Source organism: Bubalus bubalis, chromosome 22, assembly GCF_019923935.1.
Source record: "Bubalus bubalis isolate 160015118507 breed Murrah chromosome 22, NDDB_SH_1, whole genome shotgun sequence".
Classification (NCBI taxonomy): domain Eukaryota; kingdom Metazoa; phylum Chordata; class Mammalia; order Artiodactyla; family Bovidae; genus Bubalus; species Bubalus bubalis.
This window is the reverse complement of record NC_059178.1, coordinates 8982212-9003337: the sequence shown is the minus strand read 5'-3', so window position 1 is coordinate 9003337 and position 21126 is coordinate 8982212. Positions and strand designations below refer to the sequence as shown.

Sequence of the window (21126 nt, the reverse complement as noted above, 5' to 3'; positions counted from 1 at the left end):
AGACTGAGAAGATGGCAGGATAGCACCTCAAAACAACCATCTTCTTGGGGTCTGGGTGCCAGGTTCTTTCCTAGATCAGAGATGGGGGGAGGTGAGGAATCAAAGTAAATAGGTCATTAATCTTGCAAACATCTCTTAGAATGGCAAGTCTCAGGCAGGGGATGTGTTAATTTCTTCCTTCCTGCCACCCACAGGTGGACAGGATTCGAATAGAGGCACTTTAGTTTAACAGTCAGGCAGAGGGGCAGGATTCCCTGAGGCAACCATTCTGTATGATTATAATAACAAAAGCAACAGAACGCAAGTCAAAGAAACAGTTCTAACATAGAGTCAGAATTGGCTTCCTCCTTGCAACAAGACCACCAGAGAAAATCATTACCTGATCCCAATTCAAACCGCTAAGTCACAAAATCATAAGCAGAGAAATGGTTTTGTTTTAAGCCACTAAGACTGGGGTGGTTCGCACATAGGAATACACAAGTGAAACACGTCCATTTTCTGACTTAATCTTCCATGGGATGTTGTGTGCTTTCCAGTTCTATGGTACTGCCTTCAGTATGCACCTTGTGAATACTTATTATAAACTTTCGTGCCCACAGAGACTCTGGGTTCTCATGACATCACTGTCTACCACCTAGGTGTTCAAAGCCCAACTCTGCTTTCCTGGGTCTTTCCAGGACTCCGGTCAGTTGTGGAAGAGTGGTTGTCCACGTGGGGAGATTTAGAAAGTAAGCTGAGCAGCCTTGAGGCCATCCAGCGTGTGCTTCCTGCCATGAGCTTCCTGCCGTGTGATCCTGGTCCTGCCGTCATCACTGGTCAGCAGCGAGGAGGATCTCATGGGCGATTAGCATAGCTGGTGTAACCGAGCTCACTCAAGTGAAGACTGGTTCACCCAAGGAGAGGCCAGTCATCTTCAGAGTCAGACTGAGCTCTCCTACAGGGACTAATAACTAGACGGGTATTGCTCAAACATTTTCTGAGATAAACTTTAAATCCCAAGGAATCTGACACTTCAGTTCTGAGTTTCTATGCTGTCAAGACTTTCCCTAAGGCAATGGGTGAGTAATATCTTTCTCTCTGGACAAGGAGAAGAAATGCCATTAAGAAGCAAAGAGAAGAAGATACAGCTTGCAAAATCTTGTCCTGCCACACTGGCAACGATTTAGTGCAATGTGGAGGAATTTAGACTCAAGAAGAAATCCAAGACATCGGAGACCATCCCTACTGGTCAAAGGAATAGGGCAAAGCTACACAGAGAAGGCAGGACATCAACCCATCAATCACGAACAGCTTAAACTATCAAAAAGAGAATCAGTATTGTCTGGATTTTCATGAAGACTGTATTATGAGGGACTTCCCTGGTGGTCCAGCAGCTAAGACTTTGTGCTTCCAATGCATGGGACCCAGGTTCGACTCCTGGTCATGGAATTAGATCCCAAATCCCGCAACTAAGAGTTCACATGCTGCAACTAAAGACCCTACATGCTGTAACGAAAACCCAGCGCAGCCAAATAAATAATTTTTAAAAGATATTATCCATGTCTGTCTGTACGTGGACATATCTTTCTGAAATGTATAATGGGTTATACTTACTTCTAAACAAAGCAGTATTTATAATCCTAATACTTCACATTTTTATTTCACTCCATGTTTGAGAAGGTAGTTTTACATATATTATCTCTATTGATTAACTGTATGTTATGATGATAAGAGGTAGTTTTGGTACCAAAAGTGTGTGTGGGTCTAGCTCTTTGTGGCTCAAAAGCCTCATCATTCCTGTATGCTACGGCCAGCTGGATTTTCTGGCTCTCTGATGGCTCAGTGGTTAAGAATCTGCCTGCAATGCAGGAGACCCAGGTTTGATCCCTAGGTCAGGAAGATCCCCTCGAGGAGGAAATGGCAACCCACTCCGGTATTCTTGCCTGAAGAATTCCATAGACAGATGAGCCTGAGGGGCCCCTGGGGTCGCAGTGTCGGACTCGACTCAGCGACTACTACTTTCACTTTGTCTGTTTTGAATTAGAAGGTTGTTTTGCTTCGTTTGGCCTTGTTTTCTTCCTCATGCTCATACACTGTTGGTACTAAGCCTGAACTAGACAGGGAAAGCCACAGCTATTCTCCTTCCAAAAGTCTCTTAGCTCTCTCATTTTCAGTCTTCTCACATTTGGAACATAATACTTTTTCCCTTATGGGTGTCAATGAACTGTAACCCGTGGATGTGCCATTTTAAATATTTCAGACCTTTTCTCACCCTGCTCATCACCACTGACCAACCTACACAAGACATTGATGTACAACCCTGTCTTCCCCCTGCAGCCCTCCTGATGCTTGGTTTCTTATTATTTGGCTCATCTTCAGAGCACACAGCTTTATTCCTTGCCCTTCCCCTTACAGACTTTACAACGGAATTCACCCTTTACTCCAATTCTAAGATGTCTCTTTATCCCACCAAACTCATTAAATTGGCAACCTCCATTGAAAGCTGTGTACTTTTATTTTTCTTTTAATTAACTGAGGTTACATTCCACCTGGGATAGAGCAAACTTAAAGGTGTAGCACTGTCACTTTAACAGGAAAAATATGGATAATCAACAAAATCTTGACTTTTATTGAAGCCAGCAAATGCTAAAGTCACCCCTGAAATCTAAGGAAAAACAGGCATCTTCATAGAAAAACGGGACACAAGCAGACTCAGTGCATACAAAGAAACCAAGACTTCCTTACAAATGGGTTAGGAGACTCTAACACATGGCTATGACTGAATGTGAGCTAGTATGAGCTCATAGAAACTCTGGCGGCTGCAACCCCACTGGCAAGACCTTCACTAATGATCATAAGGAAGATAAGGTCACAGTGAAAGATAAGAGAAAGCCTCCACTGCAGTGCAGGCCTAGATTTGGGAATGGCTTTCTCTCTAAAAAAAACAGACAAAGTCCCATCTATATCTTTTTCCATTATGAAACAAAAACTAAGTAGCTGGAGGAAGGGCAGGTAAGCCTGCAGTTGTCCCATACGAGGACCCATGGGGATTACGGGAAGGGAAAAATTCCCTTCTCTGGAGAAAAGGAGAGGTATTCTAGTTCTGGGGAAAGGACAGGGTCACTGAAAAAGCCCCACTCTAGACACGAGGGACACGGCCTGTCTAATGCTAGTGAGGAACATCTCCCCCATCAGGCGATCAGGCCCTGAGTCAAAAGCAACCCCAGTCTGCTTCCCAGAGAAGGTCAAGACTGCAAGGAGAGACCTCTCTGAGGTTCAGATATAAAGGAAAAGCTTAAAGCTAAAGGTGAAACAGAAAGTCTCCAACAAATCAATTGCCAGCCCAAGTACAAGGCAGCAATACAGGAATCTGAAGTTGGACAGAAGCACAATAATAATAAACTCAGTCCCACTCCTAATGCGATTCATACAACCCTTTACTTGGAAAGCCCAGCAAAAGATGACATGCTCCCATTTCCAGGCTGAAATGCTATTTACCTCAGTCTCTACTGTCACAGATAGATCAGCTTTCAAGCAAAAAATCTGACAATGTGAGATACACAAAAATTTAAGTAAAAGAAACAACTCATGGTCAAGGGACAAAATAAACAACAAAACCAGATTAAAAAATGAACACGATATTAGAACTAACAAACAGAGAATTTAAAATAAATATGATTAATGTTTTAAATCTGCTAGTGGAAAAGGAAGACAACATGGATAGGCAGATGTGGAATTTCAGCAGAGTGGTGGAAACTCTCGAAGTATAATGGAAATATTAGAAACAAATAAACATTTTGACAGAAATGAGGAATACCTTTGATTATTTCAGCACAGTCAAGGAAGGAAGGATCTTGAATAGCTAAGTAGAAACTGCCCAATCTGACATACAAAGAGAAGAGAGTGGAAAAGAAAATCAGCAACAGCTGGTTGTCAAAAATCATCCGACAGCTGGACAACATCAAATGACCTAATAAGTGCATAATTAGAATCTCAGAAGGACAAGAAAGCACAAGAGAAAATTTACAGAGAGTAGCAGGAAATTTCCTGAAATAATGACATACACCAATTCATATAACTAAGACATTCCGAGGTTCCCAAGTAAGATTAAGTTTTAAGTATTAATAGAAAGTAACACACACACACCCCTCAGTTCAGTTCAGTCGCTCAGTCGTGTCTGACTCTTTGCAACCCCATGAATAGCAGCACGCCAGGCCTCCCCGTCCATCACCAACTCCCGGAGTTCACTCCTAGACAAATCACACACCCCTAGACAAATCATATTTAAATGTTAAAAACAAAGACAAAAGTGAAAAATCTTGAAAGCAACCACAGGGGGTGTAGGAGAAGAACATATTGCCTTCATAAAATAAAGACAAGGGCTATAGCAGATTTTCCATCTGCGCAAGGCCAAGAAACAATGGTATGAATGGCTATAGTGCTGAAAGAAAAAACTATTAAATTAGGATTCTATGCCAAGTAACATATAAAGTGTTTGCTTTCTCAGGCAAACAGAAATTGATAGAACTGGTTTCCAGCAAACTTGCATGACAAACAAACAAACACACAAAAAAACTGTTAAAAGAAGTTCTTCAAACAGAATAAATATGATACCTGACAGACTTGGATGTACACAAAGAAATGAAAAGGTCTTGAAAAACATAAATGAGGGTAAATTTAAATCCTTTTACACCAATTTTAATGACACAAAAGACAATTAGCTAAAGTAAAAATTACAGCAATGTCTTTTGAGTTTATAACATGAGTGGAATTAAATATAGGGAAACAATACCACAAAAATGAGCAGGGAAAACTGAAAGAATACTGTTATAATGCCCTTACCTGACACATAAGGCAGTTAATACTATTAGAATAGAGGCCATAGTAAATTGAAGATATAAACTGAAGGCAACCACAAACAAAATTTAACACAGTTATAAATAATTACTGAAAATGGAGATAAAATAGAATATTCAATCTAATACAGGGATCAAGACCATCCCCATGGAAAAGAAATGCAAAAAAGCAAAATGGCTGTCTGGGGAGGCCTTACTAATAGCTGTGAAAAGAAGAGAAGCGAAAAGCAAAGGAGAAAAGGAAAGATATGAACATCTGAATGCAGAGTTCCAAAGAATAGCAAGAAGGGATAAGAAAGCCTTCTTCAGCGATCAGTGCAAAGAAATAGAGGAAAACAGCAGAATGGGAAAGACTAGGGATCTCTTCAAGAAAATCAGAGATACCAAAGGAACATTTCATGCAAAGATGGGCTCAATAAAGGACAGAAATGGTATGGACCTAACAGAAGCAGAAGATATTAAGAAGAGATGGCAAGAATACACAGAAGAACTGTACAAAAAAGATCTTCACGACCCAGATAATCACGATGGTGTGATCACTGACCTAGAGCCAGACATCCTGGAATGTGAAGTCAAGTGGGCCTTAGAAAGCATCACTACGAACAAAGCTAGTGGAGGTGATGGAATTCCAGTTGAGCTATTCCAAATCCTGAAAGATGATGCTGTGAAAGTGCTGCACTCAATATGCCAGCAAATTTGGAAAACTCCGCAGTGGCCACAGGACTGGAAAAGGTCAGTTTTCATTCCAATCTCAAAGAAAGGCAATGCCAAAGAATGCTCAAACTACCACACAATTGCACTCATTTCACATGCTAGTAAAGTAATGCTCAAAATTCTCCAAGCCAGGCTTCAGCAATACGTGAACCGTGAACTTCCTTATGTTCAAGCTGGTTTTAGAAAGGGCAGAGGAACCAGAGATCAAATTGCCAACATCTGCTGGATCATGGAAAAAGCAAGAGAGTTCCAGAAAAACATCTATTTCTGCTTTATTGACTATGCCAAAGCCTTTGACTGTGTGGATCACAATAAACTGTGGAAAATTCTGAAAGAGATGGGAATACCAGACCACCTGATCTTCCTCTTGAGAAATTTGTATGCAGGTCAGGAAGCAACAATTAGAACTGGACATGGAACAACAGACTGGTTCCAAATAGGAAAAGGAGTTCGTCAAGGCTGTATATTGTCACCCGGCTTATTTAACTTATATGCAGAGCACATCATGAGAAACGCTGGACTGGAAGAAACACAAGCTGGAATCAAGATTGCCGGGAGAAATATCAATCACCTCAGATATGCAGATGACACCACCCTTATGGCAGAAAGTGAAAAGGAACACAAAAGCCTCTTGATGAAAGTGAGAGTGGAGAGTGAAAAAGTTGGCTTAAAGCTCAACATTCAGAAAATGAAGATCATGGCATCTGGTCCCATCACTTCATGGGAAATAGATGGGGAAACAGTGGAAACAGTGTCAGACTATTTTTCTGGGCTCCAAAAACACTACAGATGGTGACTGAAGCCATGAAATTAAAAGACGCTTACTCCTTGGAAGGAAAGTTATGACCAACCTAGATAGCATATTGAAAAGCAGAGACATTCCTTTGCCAACAAAGGTCCGTCTAGTCAAGGCTATGGTTTTTCCTGTGGTCATGTATGGATGTGAGAGTTGGACTGTGAAAAAGGCTGAGCGCCGAAGAATTGATGCTTTTGAACTGTGGTGTTGGAGAAGACTCTTGAGAGTCCCTTGGACTGCAAGGAGATCCAACCAGTCCATTCTGAAGGAGATCAGCCCTGGGATTTCTTTGGAAGGAATGATGCTAAAGCTGAAACTTCAGTACTTTGGCCACCTCATGCGAAGAGTTGACTCATTGGAAAAGACTCTGATGCTGGGAGGGATTGTTGGCAGGAGGAGAAGGGGATGACAGAGGATGAAATGGCTGGATGGCATCACTGACTCGATGGATGTGAGTCTGAGTGAACTCCGGGAGTTGGTGATGGACAGGGAGGCCTGGCGTGCTGCAGTTCATGGGGTCACAAAGAGTCAGACAGGACTGAGCGACTGATCTGATCTGATCTGATCTGATCTAATTACAGGCAGAAAAAAGGGGGCAAAAGGAACAAAGAACTGATGGAACAAATAGAAGACAAATGTAAACATGGAAGATTTTAATATCAACTGTATCAGTAATTAAATGTAAATAATCTAACAAAGATTTAAAAACAGCCATCTGCAAGAAATCTATTTAAGTGTAAAGACACATATAGATTACAAGAATAAAGATAGGAAAAAGATACACCATGCAAATACCAATTAAAAGAAATCCATGTTGGCCATGTCAATATTAGACAAACCTAAAAACAAACAATATTACCAGCAATTGAGAGAAGCTTTACCTAGTAGTAAAGGGATCCATCCAGTCCAGGTTCGATGCACGATACTGGATGCTTGGGGCTAGTGCACTGGGATGACCCAGAGGGATGGTATGGGGAGGGAGGAGGGAGGAGGGTTCAAGATGGGGAACACATGTATACCTGTGGTGGATTCATTTTGATATTTGGCAAAACTAATACAATTTTGTAAAGTTTAAAAATAAAATAAAATTAAAAAAAATTAAATGTATATACAGCAAACAACAGAGCTCAAGGGAAAGAGGGATATTTGAGAAAAAAATATTTATTTGAACATAAGCATTTAAAAACTAGTGATAATTCAGACTTAGTTTAGGCTTATGATTATTCAAGTAATCTGGGAAATTTTGAAACTACTGGGGAAAATATGGGTGAATTATAGCAAAAGGAACTTGTAAATAATACCTGGAGGCCTGGAGAAATGTGTTTAAGTGGTTTAAGACTCCTTGAGTTCAGAAACCACTCCAGCATTTGGATGCCCCTGGGCAAGTTATTTAACCCCTTTACCCTCAATTTTCCCATCTGTGAAATGGGAAAAATAACAGAAGCTATCTCATAAAGTATAAGGTTCAATAAAGCTGTTGTAAGGGTTAACCAAAATTCTATCAAGTGAAGTTCTTGGAACACAGTCAAGACTACAAATATTAGCTGTAATATAACAACTGATTGACGCTTTTGAACTGTGGTGTGGAGAAGACTCTTGAAAGTCCTTTGGACTGCAAGGAGATCCAACCAGTCCATCCTAAAGGAAATCAGTCTTGGATGTTCGTTGGAAGAACTGATGTTGAAGCTGAAACTCCAATATTTTGGCCATCGGATGCGAAGAGCATCCAAAAAGACCCTGATGCTGGGGAAGACTGAGGGCAGGAGGAGAAGGGGATGACAGAGAATGAGATGCTTGGATGGCATCACTGATTCAATGGACATGAGTTTGAGTAAACTCCAGGAGTTGGTGATGAACAGGAAGGCCTGGCATGCTGAGGTTCATGGGGTCTCAAAGAGTTGGACACGACTGAGTGACTGAACTGAACTGAACAACTAATTAACATCTTTCCACCCCATTAGATTGAGAGTTCTTGAAGGGCAGTGCAAGGTCATCTGATTCACTCAGTTTCATCATCAGGTCCAGGCCCAGTGCCCAGCAGAGTAAGACATTAGTACATGCTATCTAACTGAAAGACTTTAGGTGGTCAAGAAGAGAGGCTCTGTGACTGTAAGAAACAGGAAGAACAGGAAGAACTTTACAGAGAAGATGGAATGAGGGACTTCCTGGGGCACAGGTTAAATTCCTGGTCAGGGAACTAAGATCCTGCACGCTGCCTACCACAGCCAATTTTTTTTTTTTTTTTTTAATAAAGAAGAAGAAGATGAAATGAGAGCCAGCCTTTGGATGATTGAGTGCTTTTAAAGAATTGGAGAGGAAAGAGAAGTGCATTTGGGGAAAGCAAAATAGCATTTGGAAAGCTAATGAGGTGAAAATAGAAAACTTACATTTGAAGGACCATGAGTAGATTAACACAGCTAATGCAGAGAATTCATGTAGGAAGACAATAAGAGGGAAAGGCTGTAAAGGACACCAGAACTGGAATATAAAACTTTAGATACCAGGCAAGACAAGCAATCCTCTTAGTCTCCTTTCAGCCTTGGCATTCAGAAAGGGCTTATATTTGCTTCCTCTTCATTCCCTTGGGAATAAGACTCCAATTATTATATTTTGACACATAAAAGCCACCCAGTGCCACTAGTACTAAGACATGAAGAGTCTTATAACACAGGTTTGGGCATCCAGGCTGAAAGGCTCTGCTAAGATCTCGTCTGTGAGATCCCCACAGACCCACTACAGTGTTCAGCAATACAACAATCATTTCTGCCTCCTTCCTAAAGATACAAGGCTTAGGCAGCTCTGCAGAGTTCAAGTAAATCTCTCTCTCGTGACACTGAAAATGAATGACAGATTGGTGCCAAGATTCTTAATGGTCCCATTACACGATGTTGCTAATAATAGTCAACTCTGTCTCAAAATTGTACAAGGAAGGGGCTGTCTGTAAGCTTTGAGCATCTGGTTATCAGTTTAGACATGCAAATTTGAATAACTTGAACAAATCCTCCCCGAGACAATTAGGACACTTAGAACATAATCCATGTCAAGGCTATCAATTAAGAATGGGGATTGTCATCACTACCCCGCATTTGGTGAGGTTTCACTTGAAAACAAAGGAGCATGGAGCATGGGAAATTCTCAACATCAGGAATGTCATTCTCAAAGCACACTGGCCTTTATTCTATGACTGGCTGGTACTGTTTTTCTTCAAAGATAATGCTCCACTGAAATCACTTGTACCATTTTACTCCCCTCTAAATAGTCATTGTTTCTTCCCATCCTACTTTTCATGCCCTTTTACTATCACCTTCAAGACTTTCAAGAGTATTTCATAAATTCTATCACCGAGTCATATGCGTTGACTTTCTGACCAATGAATTTCATTGTTAAAACTGCAGAAGTAGTACAGAACGTCCCATATTTGCCATTCACCATCACAGCCAAACCCTCAGGACTGACTTTTTTGCCTTGGGTTAGAAAGAGAACTGTCCAGCACTCTTGCCTGAAAAATCCCATGGACAGAGGAGCCTGGTGGGCTGCAGTCCATGGGGTTGCTAAGAGTTGGACACGACTGAGCGACTTCACTTTCACTTTTCACTTCCATGCACTGGAGAAGGAAATGGCAACCCACTCCAGTGTTCTTGCCTGGAGAATCCCAGGGACAGGGGACACGACTGAAGCGATGCAGCAGTAGCAGCAGCAGAAAGAGAACTGAGACTACCTGTAGCCCAGAACTCAAGGCTCCTGGCTCAGTGCTCCTTTTCCTATAAGATTGTACCTTTCATGCCATGACTCAATGGGTTACTCTCTGTCTCCAAGATTCACATTTTTAAGAGAACCTAAGTAACAGGGACATGTATAAACCTCAAGAAATGAAATCACTAAAGGCTGTAAAAGGAGACATTCTGGACACCTTTCAATCATTCTCTGTAAGAGATCATCTTCTCCTCAGTCTCTCCCAGGTCCTGTCTACTTAGAAAGAGTGTCTAAGGAAATGAACTGTGTAAATTTTTCCGCTTTACAAGTTTACAAGAGGCTAATATTGGAAAAGAAATGTTTATCCATTCAACAAATCAGTCTGATCATCTACTAGTACAGCCATTCTCACTGCTCAAGCCCACATCTCTTGACAGGCATCTCCTGCTTGGCAGGTGGATTCTTTTCCATTAAGCCACCTGGGAAGCCTATTCTCACTGTTGCTGCTGCTGCCGCTGCTAAGTCGCTTCAGTCGTGTCCGACTCTGTGCGACCCCAGAGATGGCAGCCCACCAGGCTCCCCCGTCCCTGGGATTCTCCAGGCAAGAACACTGGAGTGGGCTGCCATTTCCTTCTCCAATGCATGAAAGTGAAAAGTGAAAGTGAAGTCACTCAGTCATGTCTGACTCCTAGCGACCCCATGGACTGCAGCCTACCAGGCTCCTCTGTCCATAGGATTTTCCAGGCAAGAGTACTGGAGTGGGGTGCCATTGCCTTCTGCAATTCTCACTGTTAGGGAAACACAAATCAAGACAACTTTTTGGATTCAAAAAGTTAGTCCAGAAGACAAACATTTGAATGATTATGGTACTGAATAACAAATGTTAGAGCTGAAGAAGGCCTTGGGTGCCAACCTGAAGTAAAAGAGTCCATCAACTAGGAAGGTTAGGGATGTTTTCAAGGATGACATGCACCAAAATAGAGTCTTTAAGGATGAGTTAGGAATTAGCCACATGGAAAGAGGTGAAAAAGGAATTGCAATTTGGGACACAAGCAAAGTCATGGGAGCATATGTCATCATAATGTGTCTGGGGAACCACAAATAGCTTGATATGATTACAGCTTAGATTGTGAAAGAGGAATAGAGATTGATGAGGTTAAGTAAGTAGGCAAAGAGTTGTTCTGAATGCTAATCTAAGGACTTGAATTTTATCTAGCTGTGAGCTAATTTCTATTTGCCATGTTCTAATTTAAGTAATAGGTTATTTTTATGAAGCAGTGATTAAAAAATTTTGGATTCCAAGAGACACAAAATAAACTATACAACTATCTGCTGCAATTTGGATATATAATAGGCATCTGAAATTTATGTCACCAAATAGAACACTTGCTTACCCAACCCATTCCTCTCCAGAAAGTTCTTCCCATCTCACTAAATGCCAATATCATTCACCCAGTTGTTTAATTCCCAGACTTAACAGTCACTCTGGATTCTGCCATTTGCTTTATTTTCTACTTCCAAACCATGAGCAAGTCCTGCCAGCACTACCTCCAAAAACTAATCATAATCCAACTATTTCACATCAGTTCCACGTTTATAACTCAATCCAAGTCTCATTTCCCATCTGGAAGATAAGAGTAACCTCTTAACTGCTCTGTTTCCCCTTTCTTCCCTCTAATCAATTTTCTCCACAAAGTAACCAAAATGATCTATTTTTTCCCAGCTTTATGCAATATAACTGATATACCACATTGTGTATGTTTAAGCTGTACAATGGGTTGTTTTGATTCATTTCTGTATTGCAAAATGATTACCACCATCGTGCTAGCTAATGCTTACATCATGTCACATTTCCTCTTCACAATTAGAACACTTAAGGTCTACTCTCCTAACAACTTTCAAGTATATGTTGCTAATTATAATAATGATAATGTGCATTGAATACCCAGAACTTATTCATCTTCTAACTACAATGAAATATCTTAAAAAGTAAACAATCTTATTCACAGTAGCAGCAAAAACAACAAAAAAGTTAGAAATCAATCTAACCAAGGAGGTGAAAGACATGTATACTGAAGACAGTAAGACTCTGGTGAAAGAACCTGAAGGAGACACACACACAAACATGAATAGCTATCTCATGTTCATGAATTGGTAGAATTAATACTGTCAAAATGCCCATACTACCCAAAGCCATCTGTAAGTCAATGCAACTCCTGTCAAAATTCCAATAGAATTTTTGCAGAAATTGAAAAAATATATAATTTATATGGAACTACAAAAGTCCCTGAATAGCCAAAGAAATTTTGAGTAAAAAAAAAATGAAGCTGGTGGCATCAGAGTTCTTGATTTCAAACTATATTACAAAACTATAGTAATCAAATCAGTACAGTACTGGCATAAACAGATACACAGGCAAATAGAACAGAATCAAGAGCCCCAAAGTATCAAATATACAGTCAACAAGGGAGCAGAAAATATAAGAAGGGGAAATAATAGTCTCTTCTGTAAACAATGGTAGATAAACTGGATATCCACATGCAAAAAATAAATAAATAAATAACTGGATCCCTATCTTACACCATACACAAAAATCAAATCAAAATATTAATAGATCAAAGACTTGAAGGTGACGCCTAAAATCATAAAACTCCTAGAAGAAAATATAGGGGATAATAAGCTCCTTGAAATTGGTCTTGGCAATGATTTTTTGGACTTGACAACAAAAACAAAAATATGCAAGTGAGTCTACATCAAATTAAAAGGCTTCTCCACAGCAAAGGGAATCATTAACAAAATTAAAAGATAACCACTGAAACGGGAGAAAATACTTACAAATCAAATATCTAATAAGGGGTTAATGACCAAAATATATAAAGAACTCATACAATTCAATAGCAAAAAGAGAATCTGACTTAAAAATGGATAGATATTTTTCTACAGAATATATGCAAATGGTCAAATGACACAGAGAAGGTGCTCAGCATGACTAATCATAAGTAAAATGCAAATCAAAACCACAAACAAATATCACCTCACACCTGTCAAACAGACAAGAAATAATATGTAGGCAAGGGCATGGAATAAAGGGCAACCTCATATGCTGTTGGTAGGGATGTAAATTGGTATAGCCACCATGTAAAACAGTATGGGAATCCCTTAAAAATTAAAAATAGAACTACCATATAATCCAGACATTCTACTTCTGGATATGCAGCCAAAGGAAATGCAACAAGTTTTCAAAGAAGTATGTGCATGCTCGTGTTTTTTGCAGTATTATTCACAATAGCCAAGACAAGGAAACAGCTAAGGGTTTGTCAAGGATAACTGGATAAAGAATATGTGTTATACCTGTGTGTGTATGTGTATCAGTCATGAGAAAGAAGGGACTTCTGTCATTTGCCACAACACAAATGGGCCTTGAGGGCATTATGCTAAGTGAAATAAGTCAGATAGAGGAAAACAAATAGTATAGGATATTACTTTGCATATTACATTTGATATTGCATCACTTGTGCAATGAACACGAACGTGGGCAAACTCTAGGAGATGGTGAGGACAGGGAGGCCCAGCGTGCTGCAGTCCATGGGGTCGCAAACAGTCGGACGTGACTGGGCGACTGAACAACAACAAATGTGATTATTACCTACAGGTGGAATTTTAAAAAGCCAAATTTCATAGAAACAGAAAATAGAATGGTGGTTGCCAGGGCCAGGGAGTCAGGGAAATAGGAAGATGTTAGTCAGAGCGCATAATAATCTCTTAAAGTGCAGATCAGATCAGGTAATTCAGATGTTTAAAGCCTGCCTATGGCTTTTGCAAGACTGGGATCCTGGTACCCTGGGGTCTTGAACTTGGAGTTGATCATCATGAGGATTTATTCTTCCAGCCACTTGGCTCCTAGTGGACTTGCTGTCAGGAGAGAAAAGAATTAAACATTGGAAAATATTCATTAGACAATCTGGATATACCCTAGATATGTTAATACTAAACCTTCTGATGATTCTTTGTATTCTGTATTTATTATAGGGTGCTACCCTCAAATGAGAAGGAAAGAAGTTGAGACAGAATTGGGTAACGTGGCTACTGATCAGTACATCTCACTAGCCTCTAAAAATTTCCAGTCTGGAAACCATAACTTAGGTGTATTATGTGAGTAACTGGAGGAACATCATTTTAACACAGCACTTTGAGAGAACTGCTCACAAAAGAGGGGTGTGTGTGTGTACAAAGAGAAAGAGAGGAAGAAAGGAAAAAGGAGAGAGAGAGAGCACCAGGATGGGGTGGGAAGAATGATTTCTCCCAATCTGTAACTGCACACACATACACACACACATACACACACACAAACTTGGATATATATTTCAGATATACCTGTCTTGAAATAACCTTTCTAAAGATTCTTTCAAAGGCATTGAGAAGCTAAAGTTGTTTTTCTAATTCAAAAATGATTTGTCACTCTGACGCTGGCACCTCATTTGATTTCATCACTGGGGAAATTAACTTAATGGCTGTTTACACTTCTGCATGACATTGACTTCTTGTCCTAAGGTCCTAGAAAGCACTGTGGCAGCACAGCGGGCTGATCTTACCTACATTTATGTAGCAGATTCTACTACTGGTAGATGCTTGCGAAGGGCAAAAACAAAAATTGCTCAACACAGCTTCATAGCACTTCCCTGATGAATCAGGGATAAATAAGGCTGTATCTCACAGCCTGACAAATAGTCAACAAGCCCAAATACTCCAATGAGATTTTGTTGCGGTTGTTGTTCAGTCACTAGGTCATGTCTGACTCTTTGCGACCCCTGGGACCATAGCCTGTCATGCTTCTCTGTCCATGGGATTTTCGAGGCAAAAATAATGAGCTTCCAAAAACTTGAAAATAAGTCAGGCAAATAACGGGCTCTAATGCACTAGACATTTTTGAACCTTGCATAGATACACTTGAGCATCTTCACCCACATAATTTTCCTATATTATCAGAGGTGGATATTTTACCTCCCAACTTCTCTGTGAGAATATGCTACATTTTTAAAGGTCAAGTGCAAAACTGTTCACCTTGACAGCTGCCCTAGCAAGTTCAGAATTGAGCCTCCTATAACGGGTAGGGGAAAATGTGTACAGTCTTCCTATATAAGAACAGGTTTCCTGGCTGCCCCCAAAAGTAGAGCATTCCTCTGAAACCTTTCTTAAGCTGAAATGCCACAAAGTAAAGAAGCAATTATGTTAGGACACAAATAAATGGAGACAAAGCACAGATGCTCACACACTGTTCCAAGCTGTGGTGTTGTCGACTAAAAATACTAGTCGCAACCTGAAAGTAGAGAGCTATTTCATTTGGTGGGAATGTTAAGGACTCTGAGCCCAGGAGACAGCATCTCAGGTAACCCTGAGAGACTGCTCTGAGGAGGCGGGAGAGAGAGTCAGGCCATATACAAGTTTGTAACAAAGGGGCAGGCAGTCTGAACATAAAAAATTACTGTTAAGTAAGGAAAACCAGGGCTTCCCAGGTAGCTCAGATGGTAAAGAATCTGCCTGCAATGCGGGAAGATGGATGGGGCTCAATCCCTGATTTGGGAAGATGCCCTGGAGATGGGCATGGCAACCCACTCCAGTATTCTGGCCTGGAGAACCCCATGGACAGAGGAGCCTGGCAGGGTACAGTCCGTGGGTTGCAAAGAGTCAGACACAACTTAGTGGCTAACACACACACACAAGGAAAACCATGTATCAAGTTAAGGAATTCATTGTTCTTCTGTGTGGAACGATGCCAGCCTCTGGATGCGTTCCTTCCCTATGCACCTCAGCTATCTGGGCCACACTCCCTTTCTTGATTCTGTGTGGGAAGATGCCAGCCTCTGGATGCGTTCCTTCCCTACGCACCTCAGCTATCTGGGCCACACCCCCTTTCTTGACTGTGCGCATCCTTGACTCCTTGTTCACCTGCAGATGTGGAGGATGGCTGCTGCGCGTTTCCCCTCCACCAGCTCCTCGGCAGCCACCAAGGAGGGTGGAGGCATCTGCTGGATCGCAGGCAGTGTGGTCCCTCTGGGGAGCCCTCATTCACATTTGGAGTTGCAGATAGCTGGAATCGCAGGTAGCTGGGACATTTCTTGCCCACCCACTGATATGGCAGGAAATGTTTCACTTCTCAGCATCTTGAGGCTGAGATGCAGGATGCTGTGCACAGAGAAGGGGCTTGGTGGTACCGCTCCAGCTTCTCCAAATTCACGATGGCTCTATAACTGCTCCCTGCCAGACAAATGCTGAAAGGTCTGGATTCAGTTGGTGAGAACATGTACTAACGCAGGTCTTGCATAAAAGCTAAGCGGAGTAAAGCAAAATTCTTAAAAGCTCTTACTTTGAAAGACCTCCTTAGTTTTTCTCTTTAAGTAACTCTCCCATCTGCCTGTTACAAATAATAACAGCGAGGAATTACAAGGAGTTTTAACATCTAAATAAAACTCTGTCATACAGCCTGTTCATTTTTTTAAAATAAATGTCTCTTAAATGATAAAGCTGAAATGAAATTCAGGTCTTTTAATTCTAAGTCCCATGCTCCTCACAGTGGAGTTTGCTGACATAAATTTATGTAGATAAAGGTCAATGTTTCCAACCTAGCCGTTGATATGAAAGCACAAAACAGATCTAAGCCTAAATATCAGTGTATTCTATTTGAAACTAAAATATCCAGGCTATGATACAAAGCAGCAGCTTCTTCCATACTTTAGAATGAAGACTTCTTGAAGATTTGCTGCTTATTTGCTCTGAGCCAGACTCCTAGCCATAAGGATTAAATATCCAAGCAACCACTCAGGAAAAAACACCCCAGGTGCCATTAATCTGAATGTGGACTGGGGCCACCATTTGATATATCAGTCAACATAAACCATTGACTTCAGATCACTATTTGTTGTCTGTTTGGGGGGGTGTTTTGGTTTGTTTTATGAGGAGAGGGTAGGCTGGAAAGAGGATTGTTTCTTGTAAACTGAGAAACTGATAGGAAAAAATCTTTTTTCCTATAAATTTAGATGACAGTATATTTGAACTGATCCTAGATCTTGTGGCAACAGTATTGGAGTAGTGTTTTTATTATGTTTTTAGACTTATTTACAAGAGATGGAGTAAAAGAGATGTTTATACAAGAAAGCAGAGAATCTCATTTACAGATGCTGCCAAATATGCCACAAAGTAATAACCACAATTAACATTTTCACAGCAATTTAGAGCTTACAGAGAAGCTTTTATTTACCCAATAGTGTCTCACTGGATGATGTAATTTAGGAAAAGCGGCCACTTCTACTTTACAATGAGAAACCTACTTTACGGCTTCTGAGACACTCCGTAAGGAATGGAGGCAGGTCTGCAACTCAGAGCTTCCAATTTGATTCCGGCTCACTCTTTCTTGCTACAGATCACAGCTGCTGTCTCTATCTACTCAGACACCGAAAGAGACCAATAGTTCTTGGACCTCAGTTTTGAAAGTCCCAGCGTGTGGGCCTCCCTGGTGGCTCTGCCTGCAATGCAGGAAACCCAGGTTCGATCCCTGCATCGGGAAGATCCCCTGGAGAAGGAAATGGCAACCCACTCCAGTATTCTTGCCTGGAGAATCCCATGGACAGAGGACCCTGGCGGGCTACAGTCCATGGGGTCACAGAGAGTCGGACACGACTGAGAGACTAACTCTTTCACTTCACTTTCAATGTGTCCTGGCATTACCACATCTTACCAGTTTCTTCAGTGACCTTTTTGGTAGGTTGTGTGTGTCAATGAAAGAAATACTGCCTGCCATATTAGTGAACAACAGATGCGGCAGCCATCAAGCCATCATATTCCAGCGGTGCCAGCAGTGAGCCCTGGGGGGACTCGGCATGGAAACATGATGCCCACCATCAAACCAGACCCTGCAGCCACTCCCTGACGTGCCCCTGGGGAAACCCCAGATGAGAAACCACAGAATACTGGCCCCAGAGAGCTGAGAGGTTCATATGGAAGCAATGATTTCAGCGAGCCCAGACGTTTCCATCTTTCCATACAGAGAAAAACACAAAATTCCCCCACTTGAGATGTCTGGTTTTCTCTCACTAACAGTAATCTTTTCATATTCTGACTACCTGGTCTTTGTTGCAAAAATCCCTGTGCACCCTGGCTCCTCCCGTGCCTCTCTGAAGCAGTCTCTCAGAGCTGTCTGAGATGCTAGACTCTGGGCTTAAGTCCTTAGTTTGTATGCCAAGCAGCATATAATTCTTAACTTTTAGGTTGTGCATCTTTGACAGGCAGTATCCCCAATGTTTCCCCCAGTCACAAAGACATGCTGAGGGGCAGTAAGAAAGGGACCCTACAGTTCTAGCTTTTTCTAGAATCTCCCTTTCTTTCCCTAATCTCATATGGAAGAGCCTGAAAATTCAGCTCTTGAAAAGACCTGCCTATTTCCTAAAGTATCCACAAAATGTGCGTAACTTCAAGAAAAATGAAAGCCTTAGGTGTGAGTAAATTTAAACAAAGTATATATATTTCATCTCTTCATTTGTACCTCTCATAGAATGGTTCCACTGACTGCAATCGTATCTATGTTTACCCAGGCTCCAAGGAGAAATATAATGATGAATCTATTATGTGAAGACAGCATGAATTGAGAATGATCATGTAGGGGTCGGACTCTGGCCATCTCAAGCATATATGGTGAGGCTGTTTCTAGCTAGAATTTCTTTTTTAATTAATTTAATTGGAGAATAATTGCTTTACGATATGATGATTGTTTTTGCCATACGTCAACATGAACTGGCCACAAGCTATAGATGTGAACGGCCCTCTAACATCCCTCCCCACCCCATCCCTCTGGGTTGTCCTGGAGCACGAGCGTTGGGTGCCCTGCTTCACGCACTGAACTTACACTGGTCGTCTATTTTACACATGATAGTGTACCTGTTTCAATGCTCTTCTCTCAAATCATCCCACCCTCGCCTTCTCCCACTGAGTCCAAACCTCTGTTCTTTATATCTGTGTCTCCTTTGATGCCTGCATGTAAGATTGTTGGTACCATGTTTCTAAATTTCATATATATGCATTAATATACAGGATTTCTCTCTTTCTGACTTACTTCACTCTGTATAATAGGCTCCAGTTTCATCCACCTCAATAGAACCGACTCAAATGCATTCCTATTTATAGCTGAGTAATATTCCATTGTGTATATGTACCACAACTTCCTTTTCCATTCATCTGCCAATGGATATCTAGGTTGCTTCCATGTCCTAGATGTTCTAAATAACTAGCTAAAATTTCAATAATTTTATAATAATTTCACAGACTTCCCCCATTTCCCAAGCTTTACATCACTTCTTGCCATCTTGTGACTCAGGATGTAACCACAAATAAAACAATAAAGTTTTGATCAACTAAAATTAGTAGCTTGGAAAAAAAAAAAAAAAACTGAATCACAATCCAAAGCTTGTTTCCAAAGCTTGCTTCCAATATTTTTTTCTTAAGTTTTAATAGCTGCTGCTACTGCTGCTAAGTCGCTTCAGTCGTGTCCAACTCTGTGCGACCCCAGAGACGGCAGCCCACCAGGCTCCCCCATCCCTGGGATTCTCCAGGCAAGAACACTGGAGTGGGTTGCCATTTCCTCTTCAATGCATGAAAGTGAAAAGTGAAAGTGAAGTCACTCAGTGTGTCCAACTCTTCACGACCCCATGAACTATAGCCCATCAGGATCCTCCATCCATGGAACTTTCCAGGCAAGAGTACTGGAGTGGATTGCCATTGCCTTCTCCATTTAATAGTTATGGTTTTCACATAATTCAAGTCTGAATGAAAAGAAATCAATCATTTTATCCTTGGTAGCTTCTCAGCATCATCCATCTATTCCCCAAATTAAATTCAAATAAAGCTTATTCAAAGTATTTATTTTTAAAAAATCATCCCAGGCTAAAGAAATCAGAGTTAGAAATACCTTCTAGCCCTCTTGTTTTCAGGGTTTAGGTAGGACTGCCAGTACATGGACTGGACAGAAGGAAGGCTCAGTGACATAATGGGTGCAATACGGGTGTGGGTGTGGGTGTGGGTGTGGGTGTGCACATGCACGTGTCCTGTGCTCAGTCATGTCTGACTCTTTGTGACCCCCTGGACTGTAGCCCGCCAGGCTCCTCTGTCCATGGAACTTTCCAGTCGAGAATACTGGAGTAGGTTGCCATTTCCAACGACTGGGGTCTTCCTGACCCAGGGATCGAACCCATGCTTCCTATGTCTCCTGCACTGCAGGTGGATTCTTTACCACTGAGCCACCTGGGAAGCAATATAGATGCCACCCTCAATTCTTCAAATTCACCACTCTTATTAATAACACACTTAATGCGGGGAAATAGGAAAGCAAAAAAGCAATACAAACTTCACCCAGAGGTATGATCTGCCTCTGAAAGAAAGCAGGAAATTAATTTACTACTCAGGCAAAAAAATGTGATTATTTCTTTTCTCCCTCTTTCTCTCTTTCACTACCCTTTGCTGTCCAAAAGACCTCTAGCAAGATTTAAGCATCATCAGACTTTAATTTGTACCCTTATAATTGAAAATTAAATTGCAAAACAACCTTCCCCCTCTGTCACTACAGCAAATGTTTAAAATTTGTTCTTTAAAACATTGTTTTGAAATTATATTTTCTTCCAACGTGATTTGTTGCAATCTCTCTAGTGAGAAAAGCCATGTATCATTTCCTTTCCCTGTCTGCTTTTTGAAATATCTTTGCTCATAGAAATACTTGAAAGGACCTTGGTTTCAAGCAGTATCTGCTGGCCAATGAAGGTTACTTTTGACCTCGATCTCCAGGAAAGGAAGATTCAATGAGCTTGAATTGATTTTAATGGGAACAATGTACATCCCCCAGAGATGTGGACAAGTATGTTGGTGGAAGATCTAAGAGATCTATTCCATTCAGGCCAAATTCAAATATATGTTCATTTTATACTATCAGGCTCTGGCTTTTAATTTGAATATAAACACCAAAGTTCAATTCTTACGCAAATTAAATGTAAATATTTATGACTGACCAACATTTCTCAGTAAACCACATTTCGACATATGAAGTCAAAT

General features: G+C 41.0%; 1 long non-coding RNA gene across 2 annotated transcripts in view; it reads right to left on the bottom strand.

Annotated features, from left to right (window-relative positions):
• Positions 1-21126, bottom strand: part of LOC123331134 — a 214317-nt gene that overhangs the window by 4236 nt on the left and 188955 nt on the right. Inside the window, exon 4 of one of the 2 annotated variants that reach the window (XR_006547613.1) lies at positions 12378-13950. The exons of the other annotated variant lie outside the window; for it this stretch is intronic. This is a non-coding gene — a long non-coding RNA (uncharacterized LOC123331134). Of the gene's footprint in view, positions 1-12377; positions 13951-21126 lie in introns of those variants that run through there. 2 annotated transcript variants of the gene reach the window in all.